General features: G+C 36.5%; 1 protein-coding gene and 2 non-coding genes across 3 annotated transcripts in view; 2 read left to right on the top strand and 1 right to left on the bottom strand.

The window, feature by feature from the left end:
• The window catches only part of GULP1 (GULP PTB domain containing engulfment adaptor 1), a 268,406-nt gene that overhangs the window by 42,452 nt on the left and 201,916 nt on the right, over positions 1–24,038 (top strand). The window lies entirely within an intron of this gene.
• Positions 1,184–1,287, bottom strand: LOC132428844 (U6 spliceosomal RNA). The gene has a single exon (XR_009520234.1). It is a non-coding gene; the product is annotated as a U6 spliceosomal RNA (small nuclear RNA).
• Positions 23,362–23,520, top strand: LOC132428852 (U1 spliceosomal RNA). Its single transcript, XR_009520242.1, has one exon. It is a non-coding gene; the product is annotated as a U1 spliceosomal RNA (small nuclear RNA).

Here is a 24,038-nt window from a genome sequence, read left to right as displayed (position 1 = left end):
TTCCTTTAAGAAAATTTGCTAATATGAAGGGAATAAAAAAAAAGAAACATAAAATTGTGCTTCAATGAAAATATAATTTGAAAACACATGCATATATTTTAAAAATGATAACTCCAAACTCCAAACTGAGGATTAGTGCCAGACTGGAGAGGTACTCTAATAATTAAAGGAAGAGTTTCTTTCTCTTTTTCGAGAAAAGCAAAGTAATTAAGGACAATTAATCATTTGTAGCTCTAGGGCTCTTGAAGGGGGTTGGGGACAGACCCTCTTGTGAAATTCTGTCTTTTGGAGACTCTTGTGACCCTACTCTCTTGAACTTTTTGGTTTCTTAGAAGTGATGTGCTTAAATTCTTCTCGGGGCCTTTGCAGCTGCTGTTTTCTCTGCTGCGCAGGTCTGACCCCTTCTTCTATTCCTGGCTAAGTCCTCCTCTTCCTTCAGCTCAGATTCTGCGCAGAACCACTTCTTCCAACTTATACTCTACGTTGGGTACCATTCTTCTGGGTTCCTATAGCATCTTGCATATATCACATTATTGCTAATTTTCTTTTTGTCTGTTTCTCTCATGAAACAGTAAGTACCTTAAAGGCAGGGGTTATTTCCCAATAGCTTCTGTGTCTCCAGAACTTTGCACAGTGCTTGACTCAATAAATTCTTGGAAGTAAATGAAAAGTGAAAATAATAGCCGGTTTTTGCCCTTAGTTTACAGTGTCAAGATGATCTTTGGAGATGGCAATAATGGATTGAAATGCCCTCAGCATTGATAGCTGGAGAGAAATTTAGAGACTTCAACCTGTGCGTAACACATGCCTGGCGTATAGCAGATTCCCAGTAAATTTCAGTTGTGGGAAAGAATCAACATTCTCATTTTGTAAATGAAGACTCTGATGTAGATTATGTTAAGATGTGTCTCTCTTAGCATACTATTAAGAGAACGTGAACTCAGACATGGATCATTAGTCATAAATTAACAATCATTTTTATGGTCTCCAATTTTTAAAATTTTTATTTGAAGTATAGTTGATTTACGATGTTGTGTTAGTTTCTGGTGAACAGCAAAGTGATTCAGTTATATGTATATATATTATGATATTCTTTTCCATTGCGGTTTATTACAGGATATTAAATATAGTTCCCTGTGCTATACAGTAGGACCTTGTTGTTTATCTATTTTATATATGGTAGAAAAATGTGGAATGCTTCATGAGTTTGCGTGTCATCCTTGTGCAGGGGCCATGCTAATCTCTGTATCGTTACAGTTTTAGTGTCTGTGCTGCCAAGGTGAGCACTGGCCTCCAGTTAAGTACCTGCACGTGTCAGGTGTTATAGAAATAACGTATATGTATAATATACATATATGGTCACATTTAATTCTTTGAAATATCTGTGAGACTTATATTAGGTTTGGGGGCACGAATTTGAACTCAGAAGTGTATGATTATCGAACTCATGCTTTTTTCCTAATCAGTGTTCTTTCTGCCCTTCCCTACTGCCTCCCTTGCTTTAAGAAGCAGTTGAAGCTGCCTGCACCTTTCTCTTCCTGGAAATTGCATGGTTAGGAATCAAGGACTCGCCCTTTGATTATTAATTTGCTGTGTGTTCATATACGGAGCCTTTCTTCCTCTGTCTCCACATTTATAAGATGGACCTATTAAACTATAGCAAAAAAATAAATAAACTATAGCAGGGGTCCATTTATTATTCAACAAATATTTGAAAGGCTAATGTGAACCAGACACTGTTCTAGGTGCTGAAGATACAACAGCAAAAAAAGGACAGACAGGACCCATAGACCCAGAGAGCTTCCATTATGGCAATTATGGCAACTGAGGCTGAAAATAAACAAGTAAAACAAAATCCAATAGTGATCAGTGCCGTAAAGCAAATAGAATGGGCTGACAAGGAGGAATGTGGATGGAGTAGGGTGAGGACATCCGTGGATGGGGTGGTCAGGGAAGTCCCCCTCAGGAAGTGACATTTAAGTTGAGAGCTGTGAGCAAAGCAGGAGTCAGTCATGAATACATTTGGAGACGCAGAGCTCTGGGCAGAGGGATGCTTGGGGCAGAAATCCTAAAGCCGGAAGAGCTCTGCATGTTGGAGGACCACTAAAGACCAGTGTGGCTGGTGGGAGGAGAGTGGAAGGAGATGAGAGGAGAGGTTGGCAGGTCCAGATTATGGATTTACAGTCAATGGTAGAGACTGTTTCTCAAATGCCAGCGTGCAGATACTCCGCGGAAATCCATCATGATGTTCTCACATCTTTGATACCTTTGACATCTTGGGTACTTCTTTCAACATCTTTGCTGCTTTTCACCTGTTTGGGAAAATCGTTCCATATGAGTAAGGTCCCAGAATAGAAGCCAGAATCTTGCTTCTTCAGCCTCTTGTGTATCAAGGACACATGCATAGGACCTAGGCTCTATTGATCAGATGCACACAGGTAAGACTTCCAATCGGAAATTAATGACAAGAAACAGGCACCATGGAATCCGTCTGGCAGTGATGGTGGCTGATACATTTCATCTACAGGGGCCGCCATGCAGAGTTTCTAATATGTTCAATAGCATCTGGTGCACAGATCCTAGTTAGCAAAGTGGACTTTGGTGAGAATGTCTGGTGATGGCGGCAGCGCTGAGCACACAGGGCCAATTCAGTGCTCTTATTTCAGTACTGTTTCTGACTGCATAGCTTAGTTCTTTAGCCATCATGCAGTTTTTCTGTGAATCTCTTATACCCTTCCCCTAAATTTCTTTTTACTTACATTTACTAGAGTGCATTTCTGTTTGCAGTTCAGAGCCCTGTGTCGATGACCCCAACTTGAAAATAAGGGTCAGAGAGATTTACTACCTATATCTAAGTATTAGATCTATGAGATTAATTTCAACTTTACATTCTTGGGCTAATTAGTGGCCAGATATGACCTGGAGATGTGAACACTGCTTATTTCTAAACCCTATTTCCCATATTTTTATTTGCAAAACTAGTATTTATAAACGTATTCCTGGTTTAGAAGCCTACTTTATTCTTTGCAGACTTTCATGGGTAGGCAGACTAATTATTCAATTATTTCTTCTGGAAACCTCTTTATTGACCTTCCTTAACTTAAAGATCAGGATGTAGTACAAAGATGCTACTTTCCCATTAGACTTAAGATCTCTCCAGGCTCCTAGACATATCATTGATGAGGGATACATTACCCTGGACAGCTCACTAAGAGCTCCCCCTCCCCCCTTTGGTAAAGCTAAATAAGTATTTAATTATTAACCACAATCTTAAATGTATATGCATTTTAAGAGAAATTGTTGGTATCTGTTTAGTAGTCATTATTTCAATAATATATGTAACTAGCCTTTTATGAGGTCTACTGTGCTGCATCTGAGAAAAGGCTTCTAAAATTTAAGTGGTTCTTAATAGCTGTGCAAAACTAAGGTGAAAATATGTTTATAATTATCACCAACCCCATCTGTCCTGCACTTGTGCCAGGCTATTCTCGGAAGGGTTGTTAAAAATGTAGCTACTTCTCTAAAATGGCTTTCCATTTTCTGCATCTCTGGCTATCTCTCCACTCTGTTGAAGTTCTGAATCTTTACTAACTTATGCCAATTTTATTTCTTAGGATATATTCTTTTTTTAAATTTAATTGGCTGTGCCAGGTCTTAGGTGCAGTAGGTGGGATCTTTGTTGCCTCCTGTGGAATCTTCGTTGAGGCATGCGGGATATTTTTTTAGTTGCAGCATGTGAACTCTTAGTTGTGGCACACGGGATCTAGTTCCCTGACCAGGGATCGAACCCGGGCCCCCTTCATTGGGAGCATGGAGTCTTAGCCACTGAACCACCAGGGAAGTCCCTTCTTAGAATATATTCTTTTATTTGTAGCTGAATTTGTTTTCTTTTTCATTGATATGTCCATTGGATGCAATGCTCTTCACGATGACTGTACTAGCAGAGAAAATTGCACTTCCAACACCTCTGTAGGTAAAAATGGTGATTGATTCCTGGAAATATTTCACATGTTGTTTACCTTAATGGGAATTGCTCATTGTTACAAATAGGGAAAGAGGTATCCCATTTTTCTTGTTTAAAGGCCTTATCTCCCATGATACCAGTATATGCATTTAAGAGTACCTTACATTGAAAAGCAATTGAAAAGATTTTTGACTCAGTGTCTTTATGTGAGATTTAATCACTAGGTTATACATATTTAGGTGTTGCCTTTGCCAGTGAATTTTCAGAAACTTCATGCTTAGTCCATGCTTTGTCGGTAAGTTTTTGGTGAATACATTTATGGTCCCTTGAATGTTATTACCTAGGGATATTCTTTGTCTCTATGGGTTTAGAGACAAAATGCTTAGGATGGAAAATTTTCATTCTGGAATATGTCTTCTGATTGTCTCTTCCTCCTTTTGTCTTAATGCATGATGCACATTTAAAATTATGCATTACAGCTAGAGATGTGTGTTTGTAGGGAGATTTTGAGAAATTGAATCTTCTAAATAAACATAGCGAGGTGATGGGTACATGATGGTTTATTATTTTATTATGTTACTTTATATATGTATGATTTTTTTCATAATAAAAAGAAAACTTCGTATATTAGACTAATATAATCATGTGACTTAGGCAATTCACTAAACTTCTCTGAGCTTCAGTGTCCTGAACAAAGAGAACATGTAAATAAAGAAATAAATGCTTCATTTATAGGATTAGGATTTTATGATGGAATGAATGCTCTAGTGTTCCAGTGTGGACTGTACTCTGAAATACTATTCACATGTTGAGTATTAATTATAGAAGGATTTTGTGCAAGTGTCATTTAATATTGATTAACCTAAAAAGAACTGGACAGAGATTTGCATAATTGTTTTTTGTATTAGAATAATGTAGGGTCATAGAGGCCAGGAGAAGGCATGGGTTGCCTTTAGAAGGTGGCCACTTAAGAAATGGTGGAACACAATTAAGCATAACTTGGGGCGAGAAACTCTTCATTTTCTGTGTTAGTGAAGCAAATGGTGATCCTAGGTAAAAGTAGACGATGACTGTTTCTTAATTGGGAGATTTCTTAATATTATCTTACTTAAATTAACATCAGTTTTGTGGTTGAGGTTCTTTAAAATTAGAGCAACTGTCTCTAGAGAAAGGAGAACAGGCTACCTTCTCAGGGAGTCTCATGAGAATTTATATCTGCTCTAAATGATTGATTTTGAGATGATCCATTATGAACATTTAATTCCAGTTAATAACAGACAATACTTATTCAAAGTTGACTGTATGCCTCGAAATGTGCAAAGTGGTTAACAAAGATTATTGTATTTTTCTCACAACTGCATAAGAAAGAGTGCTGTTATCTTTTGTTATACAGATGAGGTAGGTCACTGTGGCTCAGAGAGGTTAAATATCTTGCCCAAGTTCATATAAATGAAAAATGATAGAATTAAGAATAGAACTTGCCATTCTAACTCTAGAACCTGCAGTCTTTACTATGCCATATTAGTTCTTTATAGCAATTATTTTAGTCTAGGCTTTTTTCTAAACTTTTTTTTTTTTCTACCTCTTTCTGTGTGCCCCTCTATTCAGCTATATGAGCAGGCACATCAAATTTTTATTATAATGGTCAGGAAGTCTATTTTTGAAGTGGAAAGGGTTTAAATGAAAATGTATAAATGCATATAGGTAATCATATTGTATTAATTTCCCTAGGACTACCATAGCAAGTATCGCAAACTTGGTGGCTTAAAACAATGGAAATATATTTTCTCACAGTTCTGGAGGCCAAAGAAGTCCAAAATCAATGTGTTGGCAGGGTTGATTCCTTCTGGAAGTTCTGAGAGAAAATCAGTTACTGGCGTGCCCCTAGCTTCTGGTAACAGCTGGCAATCCTTAGCATTCCTTGGCTTGTAGCTTCATAACTCCAGTCTCGGCCTCTATCTTCACATGACATTCTGTCTGTCTTTCTGCGTCTCAAATTTCCCTCTGTTTTATAAGGACACTGGTCATTGGCTGTAGAGCCCACCCCAAATCCAAAATGATCTCATCTTAGATTTTTAACTGAATTAATTACCATCTGCCAAGACCCTATTAACAAATAAGGTTATATTCACAGGTACCAGAGGTTAGGATTTGGACATACCTTTTTGGAGGCCACTTTTTAACCCACTACTTATTTTGAACATTTGTATTAAGGAAGCAGGTAAAAGAGTACAAGTACAATGCAAACTTTAGTTTCAGACCATCTCAGTTCACTGATTACTAAGTTTTAAGTGTATTTTAGTATGAGAATGTTATTTTATGTACATTATCTCAATACCAAGATATTCCCCAAAGATTTTAGACTTAAATTTTGTTTTCTTTCTGCTGCTTCACTAGTAAAAATATATGCAAATTGTCATTCTTCAGTTATTTCCTGAAACTTTGAAATTGAAATTATTGTTAAGAGACTCTAAATGGTAAAAATATATTACACATTTCAGTGAGGTTTCCTGATTCTTATCCCAAAGCCCTTATTAACATGACATGGAATATTAGCACTAGATTTAGTGAAGAGATATTGAATTCAAAAGATTGACCTGACAAAGAAGATGTAATAATACTTGATAATCGACCAACATTTGGGGCATCTAAAAGAGAAAAGCTAAACTGGACATCAAGAAATCTGGATTCCATTCTTAGCATATTAGAAGTTCTCTACCTCTGCAGAATGGAACAGAAAAACAAACAAACAAAAACCAAAAAAACTTCTAGAGAACAAAATGAATGTGGAGATGATCTCAGCAAGCAGATTGCTAAGAGCCTTGGAGCGGGTGATTCCTGAAGAAACGTGGAAATCAAATTTTGAGCAAACTTCTGGAGATAAAAAAAGGAAGGAACCAAGGATGATAGGTGATGACATGTTTAGAGCAATCAATGTGTATTTTTGACACAAACTTAGAAAATTTTGATTTGTTTTTAATCCATTAAGTGGCATATTAGGGAGGAGATGCGAAGTGAACAATAACCAGGAGTATTGCTGATAAGGTATCAGCAAAAGATGGTTAAAGTAGCATAATTATTAAAAAGATGCATGTCTACTTAAACTATCTTATTTTAATGTAAAACTTACACAAATGTATTTATTTGTCAAATTTTTCAAGTAAGTTAAGGTCTTTCCTTTGAGTCTGCTGACTGGAGTTCTAGAAAGACTTTCTTATGTAACGAAAACCCATGACAGATCATCCCAATGATTACTTCATCGAATGGGAGGGAGAACTTAGGGGCACCTATATACATGCACATTCCTTCTAAACTGTAATAATTTCATCTTGATCTTTTTAAAGCTGTGTTGCCCACATCTAATGTGACATGGGAGTGAATACCTGACTAAGTTGTGGTTTTATTAGGAAGGAGGAATGAGGAAGTAGATGCTTGTTAGGCAGCCAACAATTTTCATCACAGTAAGCATGTAGCAGAATTGGTGGGAACAGAACTGCTTAAATGCACGTAGGGCAAAGTCTAGTAGCTCTAAGTGTCCACTTAGCCACAGGCAGCAGTTAGTGTGGTTTACACTTTAATGGAGAGTTTCAGTTAGTCTGGTGAGTGGTGAACTGGTTAAGTGGAACTCTGTTTTGAGAACCTCTACTCATCTAATTGAGCTTTAAAAGTACTATAAAGGTTCACACAAGATTCAAGGAGAAAGGATTTGCAGACAAAATTAGATTTGAGCCAATTTCAAAGGACAAGATAGTAGAAGGATTCATGATAAGGTAAGTGATTGTTTGTTTTGTGTGGTTGAGAAACTATCAGTTTCCTGGCGTTTGTTTCACAGGCTGGAGATAAGGGGAGAGAAATTTCCAGCATTGATTTCAGGTCCTGAGAGAGCATTTCAGTGAGGACTGGATCACCTACTTGTGTAACTGTGCTGTTCTTGGGTGGTCTTTTCCTGGGTGGCCATTGTCATCCCACTTGAACATGGTAAGTCAGACACAAATATAGATGTGACGGTCTTGGATAGTTTAAAGTTGTGCTTATTGCATGATATCATTTGTATACATATACACACATAAACACATTTAGTTCAGTTTATTTAAACAGATATGTCTTTGCAAAATAAGCTTCGATACCTTAAAAAAAAGTATGACTTCATCATTATAAAAACAATTAGGATCTGATTTTCATGAATAAAATTTTTTTGCCAAAACCCTGAGCAATGCTGTAAATATCTGCATTCTTAAAAACCTCAGATTATGTACTTTAAGAAGCTCTGCCGAAAATATCCTTTTTGCTTACTAAGTATGGTTTTGAAAACTTTTCTTTTTGTTTTCATGACCTGTTTGGAGTGCTAGTTGTGAAGCAGATGTACCTCCTTTCCTCTATTCAGTTATGCAAGACTCTTTTCCTAAATCATTAGCATCACACCACTCTGCTAAGCAATTTACTCTATCTGCAAGTTGCCCCTGCTGTCACAACAGCACGCCGTAAAATGGTTTTCAAGATCCTTTTTTACTTTACCCATTCTTTCACATCCCTCTAAGAAACTTCACTACACCTCAACTGACTTGTTTGATCCCATGGAGACAGTGAGAGGGAGCTTATCTCAGGGGACAAGAAGCAGGGTAGAATAGTGAAGGAACACAGAATTGCTGTGGTTTCAATGGTATGTGGGACATGAGAAAATACAAATATTGTGTGTAGACCACTCTTTCAAAAAGGTTAGCTGTGAATGGAAAGGGATAGAGTGGAGATAGGATTTTACTTCAGGTGAAATAGATGTGACGGTATTTATAAAGAAGCCAGTAAAAGAGAGTAGAAATTATAGAAGAGGAGAGGAAATTGATATACCGTGGTCCTATTCACTCTTCCTGAAACAGTGTTCCCCCTCATCCTTTCACACCCTTGTGAATAGCAATAACCTTAATATTACTTGAATATATTGAATGTGTCACTCTGTCAGATGTTATATGAAAACAACTATGAGGTTCTTATTCCTGCTCTTTGGAATTTACAGGCTAAAGCCATAGCACATGTTGTGATTAGGGATCATTCCTGCTTTGAGGGTGTTCTTTATTAGGGTTTTAATGTGGCCTATTTTTTTTTTTTTCAGAGTCATGATTTAATACACCTATCTGAATCACATGGAGTGGAAATTCTTTTTAACCTTGACACCTAGAATAGAAATAACCCCTGTTTTATAGGCCCTGGTCCTAGTAGTGGTTTATCAGGCTTCCATTGTTCAAGATGATAACATTGTTTAAGATGGCTTGATCTGAGATCAGGTAGATCCATGTGATGATCAGTTGTGTTATAATGGGATGGTTGGCTTGAGCCCAAAAAGAATTTTCAAAGGCAATGCAAAAATCTTCAGGTCAATGGGACTTCCCGAGGAGTCGATTAATGCCTCCAAATGTTTATCAAAGTAGTTACTTAGTGGCTGCTAGACTCAAGTGTACACAAAATTCTAATGAAGAGTAATAACAGAGTCTTAAAAAAAGCAAAAACAAACGAGACAAGGCTTGTAGCTTTTTTTGGACAGCCCTCATAATCCATAGTGAGTATTTGATAAATCATAGTATTAAAGAATGTTTTACGTTTGTGCAGTGCTTGTTCCTTATAAAACACTATAATCAGCATTATTGCTTTTGATTCACAACATGGGTGACCCATAGGCAGAGGAGGCGTTGCTACTGTATTATCCCAGATTAGGAAATTGAGGCTCATAAATGTTAGTAATAAAAGCTGACATGTTGAGGGCTTGTTATGCACCAGGCATGGAGTTCAGAAATTTACAGGTAGTTTATCTTCAACACTATCCCATACTATAGCTATTATTACTCGGATTTTGCGGTTGATAATATTGAGAAGTGGTTGAGTAACTTATCCAAGTGTACATGACTGGTAAATGAGTCATGACTCAAACCAAGGTGAACTGACCCAAGGACAGTTGGAGCCTCTGTGTAATGTTGTACTGCTTCTTTAGGCTCTTTACACATGAGTTTTCTTTCTTCTCTGTGGCTCTTATAACTTCGCATTACAGTAAACTATCAGAAGCAGTGTATTACATAATACAGTTATCTAAATACCCTCAAAAAAGTCAGTGGACTAAATATATTCATGCTTTTAATTGGCACATGGGTAATTTTAGTGTCCAATCAATGACCGGTTCTTCTCACAGGGTTTTTGTTTGTTTGTTTTTTATATTGGAGAATTAAAACAGTATCTATTGAAGATACTGTTGATAGTATCTATTGAAGTGAATCTCGGAACTTGTTATCAATTGGAGTCAGTATATGATTTTCCTTTGGAAGTATTCTAGATGTAATAGATACCAAAGGACATAAAATTCACTATAGAAGTGATTCATTATGAAATGTTTGAGAAACACATGATCAATTTATACAGCACTTGACAAACTAGTTCTTTTTTTTAAAATTAATTTATTTAATTAATTTATTTTTGGCTGCGTTGGGTCTTCATTGCTGCGCGCGGGCTTTCTCTAGTTGCGGCGAGCGGAGGCTACTCTTTGTTGCGGTGCACGGGCTTCTCATTGCAGTGGCTTCTCTTGTTGTGGAGCACAGGCTCTAGGCGCACAGGCTTCAGTAGTTGTGGCACACGGGCTTCAGTAATTGTGGCTCGCGGGCTCTAGACTGCAGGCTCAGTAGCTGTGGCGCACAGGCTTAATTGCTCCACGGCATGTGGGAACTTCCCGGACCAGGGCTCGAACCCGTGTCCCCTGTGTTGGCAGGTGGATTCTTAACCACTGCGCCACCAGGAAAGCGCCAACAAACTTGTTCTTAAGGATACTTATTTTAATGAAATTGTTAAAAGATATATTATGGGATATATCAATATTATATAACTATTTCTCTGATATTATTTTTAAATATATCTAAGAAAAATGCTGAACACATTGTTGTGCAATAATCTGCTTTTAATAATTAACGGGTCATACCCATCATGACAGGAAGTTATCTGGTCAAATGTGTAGCTATTGACTGGGACTTTAGCCCATGTGCTGCTTTTACCAACTAACAGCTTCCGCTGGAACATGTAGTCCATTCAGTGATTGCTGGAGTATGCTATGAATCTTGCCTCATGATTTGCATGTAGTATCATGCTGATGTTACTCAGTGGTTAATGTAGGGTAAACATTCATTTGTATAAACAGCAATTCTTGTTCTGTAGAGGTGGGAAAATAAGGAGGTTTTAGATAAAAGCTTAGTCTTGAATTGGTTTTCCAGTCATATCTGAAACAACATCATCAGAATACTTGAAAATGAGGAGATATGATTTTTTTAAAAAAATTTATTTTGGAAATAATTATGGTGTTAGAAGAGTTGCGAATCTAGTAAGAATTTCCATGTACCCAACACCCAGCTTCCCCTCTGGTAACATCTTGTATGACTGTGCATTATTGTATATTAATAAATAATCACAAGCAATAGTTGCCTGAGTATCAACCAGTTCTGCAAATATTGAAATTTAATACCTGTTTCTCAATAATAGATGGAAATTACTGAAACTTTCTGATACACCAAAAAGGCAAACATTAAAGTCTATCTCAAAAAGAAAACTTGTTTACATTTTATCTTAAAAAAATAAATTAATGCAGAATGCATTCAAAGTTTTGTTGTTTTTTTGAAACTTCCACTTTCCAAAGAAACAAAGTCTCTACAAATGTATCATTCTAATGTGCCATAATCTGTTTATGCATTTTTCTATTGACAAGCATTTAGGTTGTTTCTATTTTTTGTTTATTTTGAATAATGCTGCTGAGAACATTTGTGTATAATTATTTTCTGTGGACATATGTTTTCAATCCTCTTGGATATATACCTCAGAGTAGAATTACTGGATCATATGGTAACTCTGTGTTTAGTATTTTGAGGACCTGCCAAACTGTTTCCCAAAGTGGCCATTCCATTTTGTAATCACACCAGCTATGTTTGAGGTTTCTAATTTCACCTTATTGTTGCCAACAATTCTTAATGTCTATCTTGTTTATTTTAGCTACATTAAAGGGCATGGAGTAGTATCTCTTTGTGGCTTTAACTTGCATTTCTCTGATGACTAATGAAATTGAACGTCTTTTCAAGTGTTTATTGGTCATCTGTATATCTTCTTTGGAGAAATGTCAATTCAGATCCTTTGCTCAGTTTTTAATTGAGCTGTTCTCTTATCAGATGTATGATTTGCAAATATTTTCTGCCATCCTATGGGTTTCTTGATGTTGACCTTTGAAGCACAAAATTTTTAAATTTTGATAAAAACGAATGTATATATTTCTCTTTTGTTGCTTTTGCCTTTGGTGTCCTATCTGAGAAACCATTGCCTAGATCAAGGTCATGAAAATTTACTCCTCAGTTTTCTTTTAATAGTTTTATAGTTTTAGCTGTTACATTATGGTTATAATCCTTTTATTTTTTTCTTTAAAAAAATTTTTTTTAAAGCTATTGCATTTTTCATTTTATTTATTTATTTATGGCTGCATTGGGTCCTCGTTGCTGCACATGGGCCCTCTCTAGTTGTGGAGAGCAGAGGCCACTCCTCGCTGTGGTGTGCGGGCCTCTCACTGCAGTGGCCTCTCCCGTTGCGGAGCACAGGCTCCAGGCACGTGGGCCTCAGTAGTTGTGGCACGCGGGCTCAGCAGCCGTGGCCCATGGGCTCCAGAGCGCATGCTCAGTAGTTGCGGCGCCCGGGCCTAGCCTCTCTGTGGCACATGGGCTCCTCCAGGACCAGGGATCGAACCCGTGTCCCCTGCATTGGCAGGCGGATTCCTAACCACTGTGCCACCAGGAAGTCCCTATAATCCACTTTGAATGGCATTTTGTATATAGTATAATGTAGGGGTCCAGTTTATTCTTTTGCCATTTGTACTAGCACCATTTGTTGAAAAAACTATTCTTTTTTATTTGGCTTGACACTGTTGCAGAAAAGAATTTACTATAAATGAAGGATTTATTTTTGAACTCTCAATTCTACTCCATTGATTTATATGTCAGCGTTATGTCAGCACCATACTGTTTTAATTACTATAGCTTTGTAGTAAATTTTAAAATTGGGGAACCTGAGTCATACAACTTTTTTTTTCTTTTTCAAGATTGTTTTGGCTATTCTGGGTTCTTTGTACTTCTATATGAATTTTGGCATCAGCTTGTCAATTTAGCAAAAAAAAAGAAAAAAGGCAGCTGGAATTATGAGAGGGATTGCATTAAATCTGTAGATTAATTTAGAGAAATTGCCATTCTAACTTTATTAAATCTTCCAATCCATGAGCATGGAACATCTTTCTATTAGTCAGAGATTCTTTAATTTCTTTCAGTAAGTAGTTTTTGGTGTACACATCTTGTACTTCTTTTGTTAAATTTATCCTATACTAATCTTTTTGCTATTATTAAAAATAGAATTTTTTCCTTAATTTCATTTTCAAATTGTTCACTGCTAATGTATAGAAATAGAATTGATTTTAGTATATGTATCTTTCTGAACTCATTTATTAGTTCTCAAAAGTTTTTGGTTATTTCTGTTGGATTTTCTATATATAATATTTTGTCTTCTGTGAATAGAGATAGTTATGGTTCTTCCTTTCTGTATTATTCTGCTCAGGCCACTGTATCAAAATATCATATGGCTTAAACTACAGACATTTATTTTTCACAATTCTAGAGGCTGGGAAGTCCAAGATCAAGGTGCTGCAGATTTGATGTCTGGAGAGGGCCCTCTTCCTAGCTTGCATATGGCTGCCTTCTTACTGGATCTTCACATGGTGGAGAGAGATCTGGTGTCTTCTTATAAAGATGCTAGTCTTTTTGTGGGGCACCATACTCATGACATTTTCTAAAACGTAATTACCTCCTAAAGGCCACACTTCCTAATACTATCACATTGGGGAGGTTAGGGTTTCAACATATAAATTTTGTGGGGGGGGGGGGCTTCCCTGGTGGTGCAGTGGTTGAGAGTCCGCCTGCCGATGCACGGGACACGGGTTCGTGCCCCGGTCCGGGAAGATCCCACGTGCCGCGGAGCGGCTGGGCCCGTGAGCCATGGCCGCTGAGCCTGCGCATCTGGAGCCTGTGCTCTGCAGCGGGAGGGGCCACAACGGTGAGAGGCCCGCGTACCGCAAAAAAAAAAAAAAAAAAAAATTTGTAGGGGGTGGAAGGACAAAACATTCAGTCCATAACACTTTCCAATCTGGAAGTCTTTTAGTTCTTTTTCTTAACTAATCTTGAAAATCTGATTTTTATAGTATAATATATATAATAATATTTAATTGTAACAGGTTTTTAAAACTACAGTTATATTCATTTGGACATCTGTTTCAGCCCATATTTTCAGTACAATAGTGGATGAACCTGGAGAGCAAATTGTCTTCATTTTGCCAATACAGTTGTCAGCAAAACTTTTGAATGCAACATTATTTCCAGGAATTTGTAGGCATTGTGGAAGTTAAAAAAAAAAAAAAAAAGAGGTCTGTCCACAAACTTAATTGTATAGAGAAGCCAAGTTCAACATGCTTGAAATACCTCCAAAGGAAATGTAATACCAAATACAAATTCAATGGATATTAGGAAAACTAAACTGTTGCTGAGGTAAATAACAAAATTATGGAAATGGCAGAATACAACCTCATTCTTTTAAAGAATGGACGGGATTTGGCAATGAAGGTGAATAAAGCAGAAATTATTCTACATAAAAATTGGCATGAATAAGGTCAGAATGTAGGGAAATTTTTTTTTAAAGTTCTATTTAACTCTAAAACAAACAAATCATGCAGAGGATAGAATATAGTTTGAGGAAGACTGAAGAAAAAAGAAGACTGATAATATATATTTTGTAGTAAGACAGATATAAAGAGGGTAATTTAATAAAAATTAGAAACAAGGGTGAGAACTTCGGGGGGGACAAAAAAACAACTCGATGAAAGATTGATCATGGCAGAATGAAGCGGAGGGAATGGCAAAAATTACTGATATTGCCAGCTAATAATATGAGCAGAGGTCTTATGAATTGTTCAAAGTTCCAAAGCTGTGAATGGCAGAGCTAGGTTTTAAAACACACCTGACCCCAACCCTGCTGCATTTCAGGAGTAACTATGGAGGTTGTGGACTTTATTACATTCCCCAAATCTCCAATAGCATATTATTTGTCCAACCCATGTTTCTCAATAGAGTGTTTTACATTTTTTACGAAGTGTACCTCATAATAGAGCAGTGTGATTTCTTTGCAAATTCTAGAGGTTATAGCGGAAGATCCTCATGAAAAGTAGGAAAAAAGAAAAGATTGGGCATTTATACTAAAAATTTACATGAATGTGCTATAATGCATAATATGCAACTGCTGTTTTTGTTAGCATCATGTGACCCTGTCATACCAATTTGGATTCTCATGGCTAGTCATACTGCAGGAGCAAAGTGTAACTGATATATTGTACTCCCTTTCTGTCATTTAATGTTAGCATTCCTGTACATACTTTATGCATTCATTTCTTCACTTATTCAGCAATTATTTTCGTACATGACACTGTATGTCATATCTACTACATCCCAAGCTCCATGAAGAGAAATTAAGGCTTTGGGAAAAGAAAAAGGCAGCTTGCTTCTTCTACTAGCTAAATTTTTCTTAACTATCCCCAGCCTTTCAGTTGGGGTAACATTGCATCCCTACTGGCCAGGGATAATCTAACTTTGTACCAGTTGCCCTGGTGCCCTGTCTAATTAGCTTTCTTCTCACTTTCAAAAGTGTCCCAATTGGGGTGGTCAATTATATGGTTACCCTACATGTAATACATACAAATGCATATTTCAGTAAAATTTCAGTTTGAATGCATATCTCCAATCTTCAGCATTGCTATTGAGCTGAAATGGAAAATGTTAAGTATATGAATGACATAATTCTACAGTAATTATAGATTGAACTCCAAGAAAACAATCCAAACTAGAGGTGAGGAAGTTCAGTAATTCACAGAACAGGACAACACTGATTTAACACTTATGGCATATAGTATATTCTACTTTAAATAAAACCAGTTAAATAAAACCTTTTTCTCCCCCTTTCAGTCTATTGCTAAGGTTTTAGCAGAAACGTGAGATGAGTTGCTTTTGTGGGCAAAGACTGGTGATAAGCTGTTAACATGGCAAAATCCATGAGGTGATAAAAAAGAGTAAGGATACAGCTTTTAATTAACATTCTTTGTTTATAGGGTAGAAAATCCTTTACTAGGCTTTTTACATGAATTGTTTTAGGAAAAGACTTGGTAGAGACAGGGAAAACTGCGATTAGTGATAGGAAATGCTAAATAAAAAAATGAATGCTAACGTTCACCAAGCATTCACTATATGCCAGGCACAATTTTAAGCGCTTTACTTGTACTAACTCATTTATCCACACAAGCCGTGATGGTATTATTTTAACCCCATAAATGAAGAAAATGAGGCACAGATTAGTTAACTTGCAGGGCCACTCAATTGGCATTTAAACCAGACATTCTGGATCCATAGGCCACACTTTTAAATATTGCCTGACACTTCTCATATGTTTGTAGGTGCCTATTTACACGTAATAATCATGATACTATCTTACATTTTTAGAACACGTCGTAGTTAACAAGTCCTTGTCTGAATATTCTGTCATATTCTCTCTCTCTCTCTCACCCCCTGTCAGTCTCACTCACACACACGTACACAGACACATGCACACACAGGTATAGGCACAGATCCTGTGAAGCAGAGCACGTTAAGATAGCCCATTTTACAGATGAGATATATTTATGTGGTTTGTCCAAAATTGTTCAGTTAAGAAGCAGTGGTGTTATGTGATGACCTAGAGGGGTGGGATGGGGAGGATGGGAGGGATGCTCAAGAGGGAGGGGATATGGGGACATGTGTATGCATATAGCTGATTCGCTTTGTTGTGCAACAGAAACTAACATGGTATTGTGCAGCAATTATACTCCAAAAAAGTTCCATTAAAAAAAAAAAAAGAAGCAGTGGAACAGAGGTTGGCTCAAGCTTAGTTCTTCATAGTCTACGAGCTTCTCATTCTACAATGTAGGGATCACAAGTGCACATGCTGCAATCTTTGTCACATTGGACCCTGGGAAGAATCCTTCTTGGCAACAGAAAAATGGAAAGAGCATGTTCATCAGCCTTTTATCTTTGGATATTTTCCCATACCAAAGTGACTTTATAAACTTTCATGCTGATACAATGAACTCTACAAGAATAAGCTGATAGTTCACTTCAGTTTCCCACCTGTGAAATAGTGGTAATGTTAGTACTGACCTGTATACTTGTTGTCAGAAATAAAATAACTAACACATTTGTAGAGTACACAAAACAATGTGTGGCACTCTGTTGCTATCTCATATTATTAATAAGAACTGAGTTTTAAAACATGTGGGCAGGTTGTGAGAAATCATCCTCACTACTGGAAATAACTCCCAATGCTCTGGTGCCTCTGATGTCCGGAAAACAACATAATGTTTTTGTGCTAATTATGAAGAGATACTGTCAATGATCAACATGTATTTGAGGAAAGACCTCTGTGCAGTGAATAGTTTGAAGAAATACAAAATGTATTTTAGGAAGTTCATTTCCTCAATGAGTTCATACTTTTCCATCAATTAAAAATACATTATTTTCATCAGGGCCTGCAAAGGGTAGGGGGGCTGGCAATGGAGAATTGATGTTTAATGGAGTACAGAGTTTCAGTTTTGCAAGATGAAAAGAGTTCTGGAGATGGTTCCACAACAGTGTGAATGTACTTACTACTGAACTGTGTACTTAACAATGGTTAAGATGGTAAATTGTATGTTATGCATATTTTACTGGAATTAAAAACTTAAAAAAAGAAAAAATATATTATTTTAGTCTTACACAATCTTACTTTCACATTTCATTCAAGCACAAATTTGTGGAAGTTAAAAAAGACACGCAGGAATAAGCATCACATGAATCAGGAAGTTATCAAATAACAAAATTATGTCTGTAATGAAGGAGGCTTGACAGATAGCCCTTCCCACCATCTCCCACCCCAAAAGACTGAATAGAAAACTGATGTAAAAGGCTGATGTGGAGAAATAGGATAGGCAAGTATGTCATCAAAGGAAAAAAAAGTACAAATAGAACACAGTTTAAAAATTCAATAGTGAAAAATCCATTCTGTAAACCTGAGAAAATGCCAAACTTGGATTATTAGGTCTTATTGATATTTTTATATTTTACTTACATGGGTGAAAAAATATTGTTTCTTTTCCTCCTGTTTTCTTTCTTTTCCTTTCCCTTTACTCCCTCCCTCCGTTTCTTCTTTGTCAAACTACCCAGTCAAACTTGATTTTGCAAAAGGTGCTTTATGCTTTGTTTTTTGTTTGGTTCTCTCAAGCTAGTCAGCTAAGCAATGAGATGTTTGTTGTGCCATAAAAAAAGTAAGAACAACTCTCAGTCTTTGAGCAAATGTATTTGTAAAGCATTGACATGGCCATTTTCACAGCAGGGCAAATAAGCAAATTAGGGTATTCTCTAAGGTATCTTGTCTGTGACTCTTGTATTTTAGTATTGTTATCACTGTACTTGACAATGTATTTCCATGTATTTATTTATGTTAAATTAGAAACTAAGTGAAATATTTCTAAAGTCTTTTACCCCATGTTACTAATCTGTGTGTGTGTGTGTGTGTGTGTGTGTGTGTATGTGTCTTTGGTGTTTATTTACACCACTCACAAATTCACATCAACTTGTGCACTGAAGAAGCAATAAATGCTAAGTGGCAATTCTTAACATATTGGGATCATAGGCCCTTTTGAGAATATATTCAAAATACCTATGAAAACACCTAATATTGCATGCAATTTTAGGTCATCTAGGAACTTTTTGGAACATGTTCATGTAGCCTGTGAACTACTTGGACACCAAAAAACCTCTCAGACTAAGAGAAAATAGAAAATAGAATGAAGACCTTGTCAGGGATTCAGATGAGTAACTTTCTAGACCAGGAAAGAGCAATTAGTTGCTTTAAGCAATGAAGTTTTTAAAAATTTGCCTTTAGAATACATTTTAATACTGTGTGGCTTATTACATAGTTATGTAACATTTAAAAAAGTAAAATTACTTTTTTATATACATATATATATTTGATGAATCATGGTCTCTTTAGTTTTGTATATTTATACCATTAACTTACGTTCATGTATATAAAGATGAATCCCTAATACACTGTATGATTTGAATAAAAATTTTCACTTTTAACCATGTTTAGTTTATTGGCAGTATGGTTCTGAAGATGGAGAAAATCCTTTTTCATTTTATCAACATTCAAAACCTTCTTTGTAGCCTTGTATCTTCATAAATTTTATTCATCAGGATCTGCGTATTGGTAAGCAGGTGAAGTCTACCGAGTAAGATCAGCCAAGAAGATGTTATACGTCCTAGATTAGAAACATACATTTCATTAATGTGTATACTGGGACCTATTTGGGGGATCTACCGCCACCATAAAGTGGTGGTAGGTCACACTTTTGGGTCGTGTTTTAGGTAGGCTAGTGCTTTGAAGTACCGAACAAAAGGACAAACCAACTTGGCACCAAGAAGTATTGTATCTGTATATGTTTTGCTTTTGTAAGATGTGGCTTAGGACAAATATTTCTCGATAACATTATGCAAATTGTGGTAAAAGGAAAGAAAAGGAAATAGAAATATCTGAAGGAAAACAGTTATGTTATTAAAGCAAGAGATAAACTGAAAAAAATATTTAGTATTAATAATCTAGATTAAGAAATATTGGGGAAAATATTGAATAGCTTCTTGGTACTATAGTTCTAAAAAGGTTGCTTCTTACAGAAGGAAGATGACAAAATAAAATCAGGAGTTAATACATGGAGTTGAAAATTAAACCACTGGGCTTCCCTGGTGGCGCAGTGGTTGAGAGTCCGCCTGCCGATGCGGGGGACACGGGTTCGTGCCCCAGTCCGGGAAGATCCCACATGCCGCGGAGCGGCTGGGCCCGTGAGCCATGGCCGCTGAGCCTGCGCGTCCGGAGCCTGTGCTCCGCAACGGGAGAGGCCACAACAGTGAGAGGCCCGCGTACCACAAATAAAAAACAAAAAACAAAAAACAACTAAACCACTAAGTTTACCTGATTGCCTAATAAATTATTTTCTATTGAATATTAAATTTAGGGTAAATGAATAATAGTTAATATTTTTTGAGGTGATTGGAAAAAGGATATGTTTATTTTTAATAATAATCATAAGATCCTAAAAACAAAGTTATGGGAGAAAAACTATAAAATCACAAACAAATAAAAGGATGTATATATATCTTACATCGTGGTTTTTCTGATATTTTTTTTCTTACATATTATGATAGAAATAAAAAACTATTTTAGGAGACATTTAATAACATTAAAATAGAATTTGCACATTATAAAGTTTAGGACTGCTTACTTCTTGCAGTGTTTTACATGAAGAAAAGTAAAGAAAAATAAGCTTGTTTCTAATAGCATCCTTTGTAACGTTCATTGTTTGATTAAAATCATGAACATTGGCCTTTTTTTTCCATCTGTAAGGTTTTATTTTTTTTTAATATGAGGTATAATTGACATAGAAAATCAAATTAGTTTCAAGTGCACAACATATGGTTTTGGCATTTGTATACATAGTGAAATGATTGCCACAGTAAGTCTAGTTAATATCCATCACGATACATAGTTACAGAATTCTTTTTCTTGAGAACTTTTAAGAGCTACTCTTTTCACAACTTTCAAATATGCAGTACAGTTTTATTAACTATAATTGCTGTGCTGTACGTCTCTGTGACTTATTTATTTTATAACTGTAAGTTTATACCTTTTGATCCCCTTCATTCATTTGGCCCACCTCCCACCTTCTGCCTTTGGCAACCACCAGTCTGTTATCTGTAATCTACGGCCTTGTTTTTTTCTTTTTTAGATTCCATATGTAAGTGAAATCATATGGTATTGGTCTTTCTCAGTTATTTCAGTTAGCATAATGCCCTCAAGGTCCAACTATGTTGTCTCAAATGGCAAGATTTCATTTTTGTCTATGGCAAAATATATACATAACATTTTCCTTATCCATTCATCTGTTGATGGACACTTAGGTTGTTTCCATATTTTGGCTGTTGTAAATAATGCTACAATGAATATGGGGGTGCAGATATCTTTTTGAGTTTTAGTTTTAGTTTTCTTCAAATAAATACCCAGAAGTGGAATTGCTGGATCATATAGTAGCTCCTTTAATTTTCTGAGGACCCACAACAGGAGTGGCCACAGCGGTGAGAGGCCCCCGTACCGGAAAAAAAAAAAGTGATCAGTCTAGCATTTTAGTTATATAGTGGATAATGGACTCAGCTATATTCTTTTGGCTTTTAGGTCTTTTTATTTTGAGAAGAGAACTACAAATTCTTTTTGATTTTTTAAAAAATGCCAACACAGTTACAGGACAGTTACAAAGATGTATTGGAAGGCTTATCAATGATAATTTTCTTTATGGATAAATTTAACACTTTAAATTGGATTTGGATGCCAAAGAAATACATAAAAATTTCAAGTATCACCCTGCTCTCACTTCCATATATATATATATATATATATATATATATATTTTTTTTTTTTTTTTTTTTTTTTTTTTTTTTTTTTGCGGTACGCGGGCCTCTCACTGTTATGACCTCTCCGTTTGCGGAGCACAGGCTCCGGACGCGCAGGCTCAGCGGCCATGGCCCATGGGCCTAGCCGCTCCGCGGCATGTGGGATCCTCCCGGACCGGGGCACGAACCCGTGTCCCCTGCATTGGCAGGCGGACTCTCAACCACTGCGCCACCAGGTAAGCCCCCTTATATATTTTTAAACATTATTTTTTTCTTTCAACATGTATGTGTTGAGTTACAATTATGTGGCAGGCATTGTACCAAATGTTGGAGATAGAGCAGTGAGCAAAACAGATGTAGTCACTGATAATTAATTAGGCTCCAGAGTGAGCCTAATACAAGCTATGGAGGAGAAATAAATGGTGCTGTGATTATGTTTAACAGTCCTTAAAATGAGTGAAAACACTGACATAAGCTATTATCTACTAACTCAAATTATCTATCCATCTAATGCAAATTTTTAGAACATTATTCTCCTCTAGCAGGTTAATAAATGAATTTCCTGTTATGTTTGTTTCATGATTCTACAACCTGCAAAATCAAAACCTTTAATTGGGTTGTGATCAAATTTGTCTCATGGAAAAAGTTGTCACATTTTTAAAATAAATTTATTTATTTATTTTTATTTATTTATTTTGGCTGCATTGGGTTTTTGCTGCTGTGTGTGGGCTTTCTATAGTTTCGGCAAGCAGGAGCTATGCTTCCTTGCAGTGCACGTGCTTCTCATTGCATTGGTTTCTCGTTGCAGAGCGTGGGCTCTAGACGTGCGGACTTTAGTAGTTGTGGCTCTCTGGCTTAGTTGCTCTGTGGCATGTGGGGTTTTCCTGTACCAGGGATCGAACCTGTGTCCGCTGCATTGGCAGGCGGAGTCTTAACCACTGCGCCACCAGGGAAGTTCCTGTCACGTTGTTTTAAATAAAAGTGGTGGTGAATAAAAATGGCTTAATAGTTATGGATATAAGAAGCAGGTGAATTAAAAAATGATGCCCATTTAGTATTAACTTTAATTTTCCTGAAGAGAGGTGACAGGCCTAAAATAGTTGATTGTTGTTTTTTCTTATAATTTTAGAAGGAAAATACTTTGTTTTTTCACGTGACATTAACAGTACTATAGGACTTGTATTTGCAAATGATAGGACCAACAATGGATTAATTTCCAAAATATACAAACAGATCGTACAACTCAATATCAAAAAAGCAAACACCCCGATCAAAAAATGGGCAGAAGATCTAAACAGACATTTTCCAAAGAAGACATACAAATGGCCAACAGGCACATGAAAAGATGCTCACAATCTCTAATTATCAGAGAAATGCGACTCAAAACTACAAAGAGGTGTCACCTCATTCCAATCCAAATGGCCATCATCAAAGGGTCAACAGATAATAAATACTGGAGAGGGTGTGGAGAAAAAGGAACCCTCCTACACTGTTGGTGGGAATGTATTGGATTGGCCAAAACATTTGTTCGGGTTTTTCCATAAGAGGTTACGGGAAAACCTGAACCAACTTTTTGACCAACCCAATACATTGGTGCAGTCACTATGGACAACAGTATGGAGGTTCCTTAGAAAACTAAAAATAGAGTTACCGTATGATCCTGCAATCCCACTCCTGGGCATATATCCAGAGAAAACTATAATTCGAAAAGATACATGCACCCCAGTGTTCACTGCAGCACTATTTACAATAGCCAAGACATGGAAGCAACCCAAATGTCCATCGACAGATGAGTGGATAAAGAAGTGGTATATACCGTGATCACAAAGGTGGTTTTCCCAGGGTGAGGCTCATCCATTGCACTGCGGGTGTGCTGACCCCTGTGATTTCCCCAAAGGTGGGAAACTCGACTGCATAGTTTGTGGTAGTGGGGGACTGCGTTCACGCTCTCCCCTGAAAAAAAAGTGGTATATATATGCAATGGAATATTTCTCAGCCATAAGAAAGAGTGAAAAATGCCATTTGCAGCAACACAGATGGACCTAGAGATTATCATACTAAGTGAAATAAGCCAAAGACAAATATCATATGATATCACTTTTATGTGGAATAAAAAAAAAAAAGGTACAAATGAACTTATTTACAAAACAGAAAGAGACTCACAGGCATAGAAAATACACTTCTGACTACCAAAGGGGAAGGGTGGGGAGAGGGATAAATTAGGAGTTTGGGATTAACATATACACACTACTATATATAAAATAGATAACCAACAAGGACCTACTGTATAGCACAGGGAACTATACTCAATATTTTGTAATAAACTATAAGGGAAAAGAATCTTAAAAAAAATACGTGTGTGTAATTGAATCACTTTGCTATACACCTGAAACTAGCACATTATAAATCAACTATACTTCAATAAGAAGAAAAAAGTGAACTCAATTTGAGATGTTGCTTATACATTGGTAAGC

Source organism: Delphinus delphis, chromosome 7, assembly GCF_949987515.2.
Source record: "Delphinus delphis chromosome 7, mDelDel1.2, whole genome shotgun sequence".
In the NCBI taxonomy this organism is placed as follows: Eukaryota; Metazoa; Chordata; class Mammalia; order Artiodactyla; family Delphinidae; genus Delphinus; species Delphinus delphis.
The sequence above is the reverse complement of the archived record's forward strand: the minus strand, read 5'-3'. Positions and strand labels throughout refer to the sequence as shown.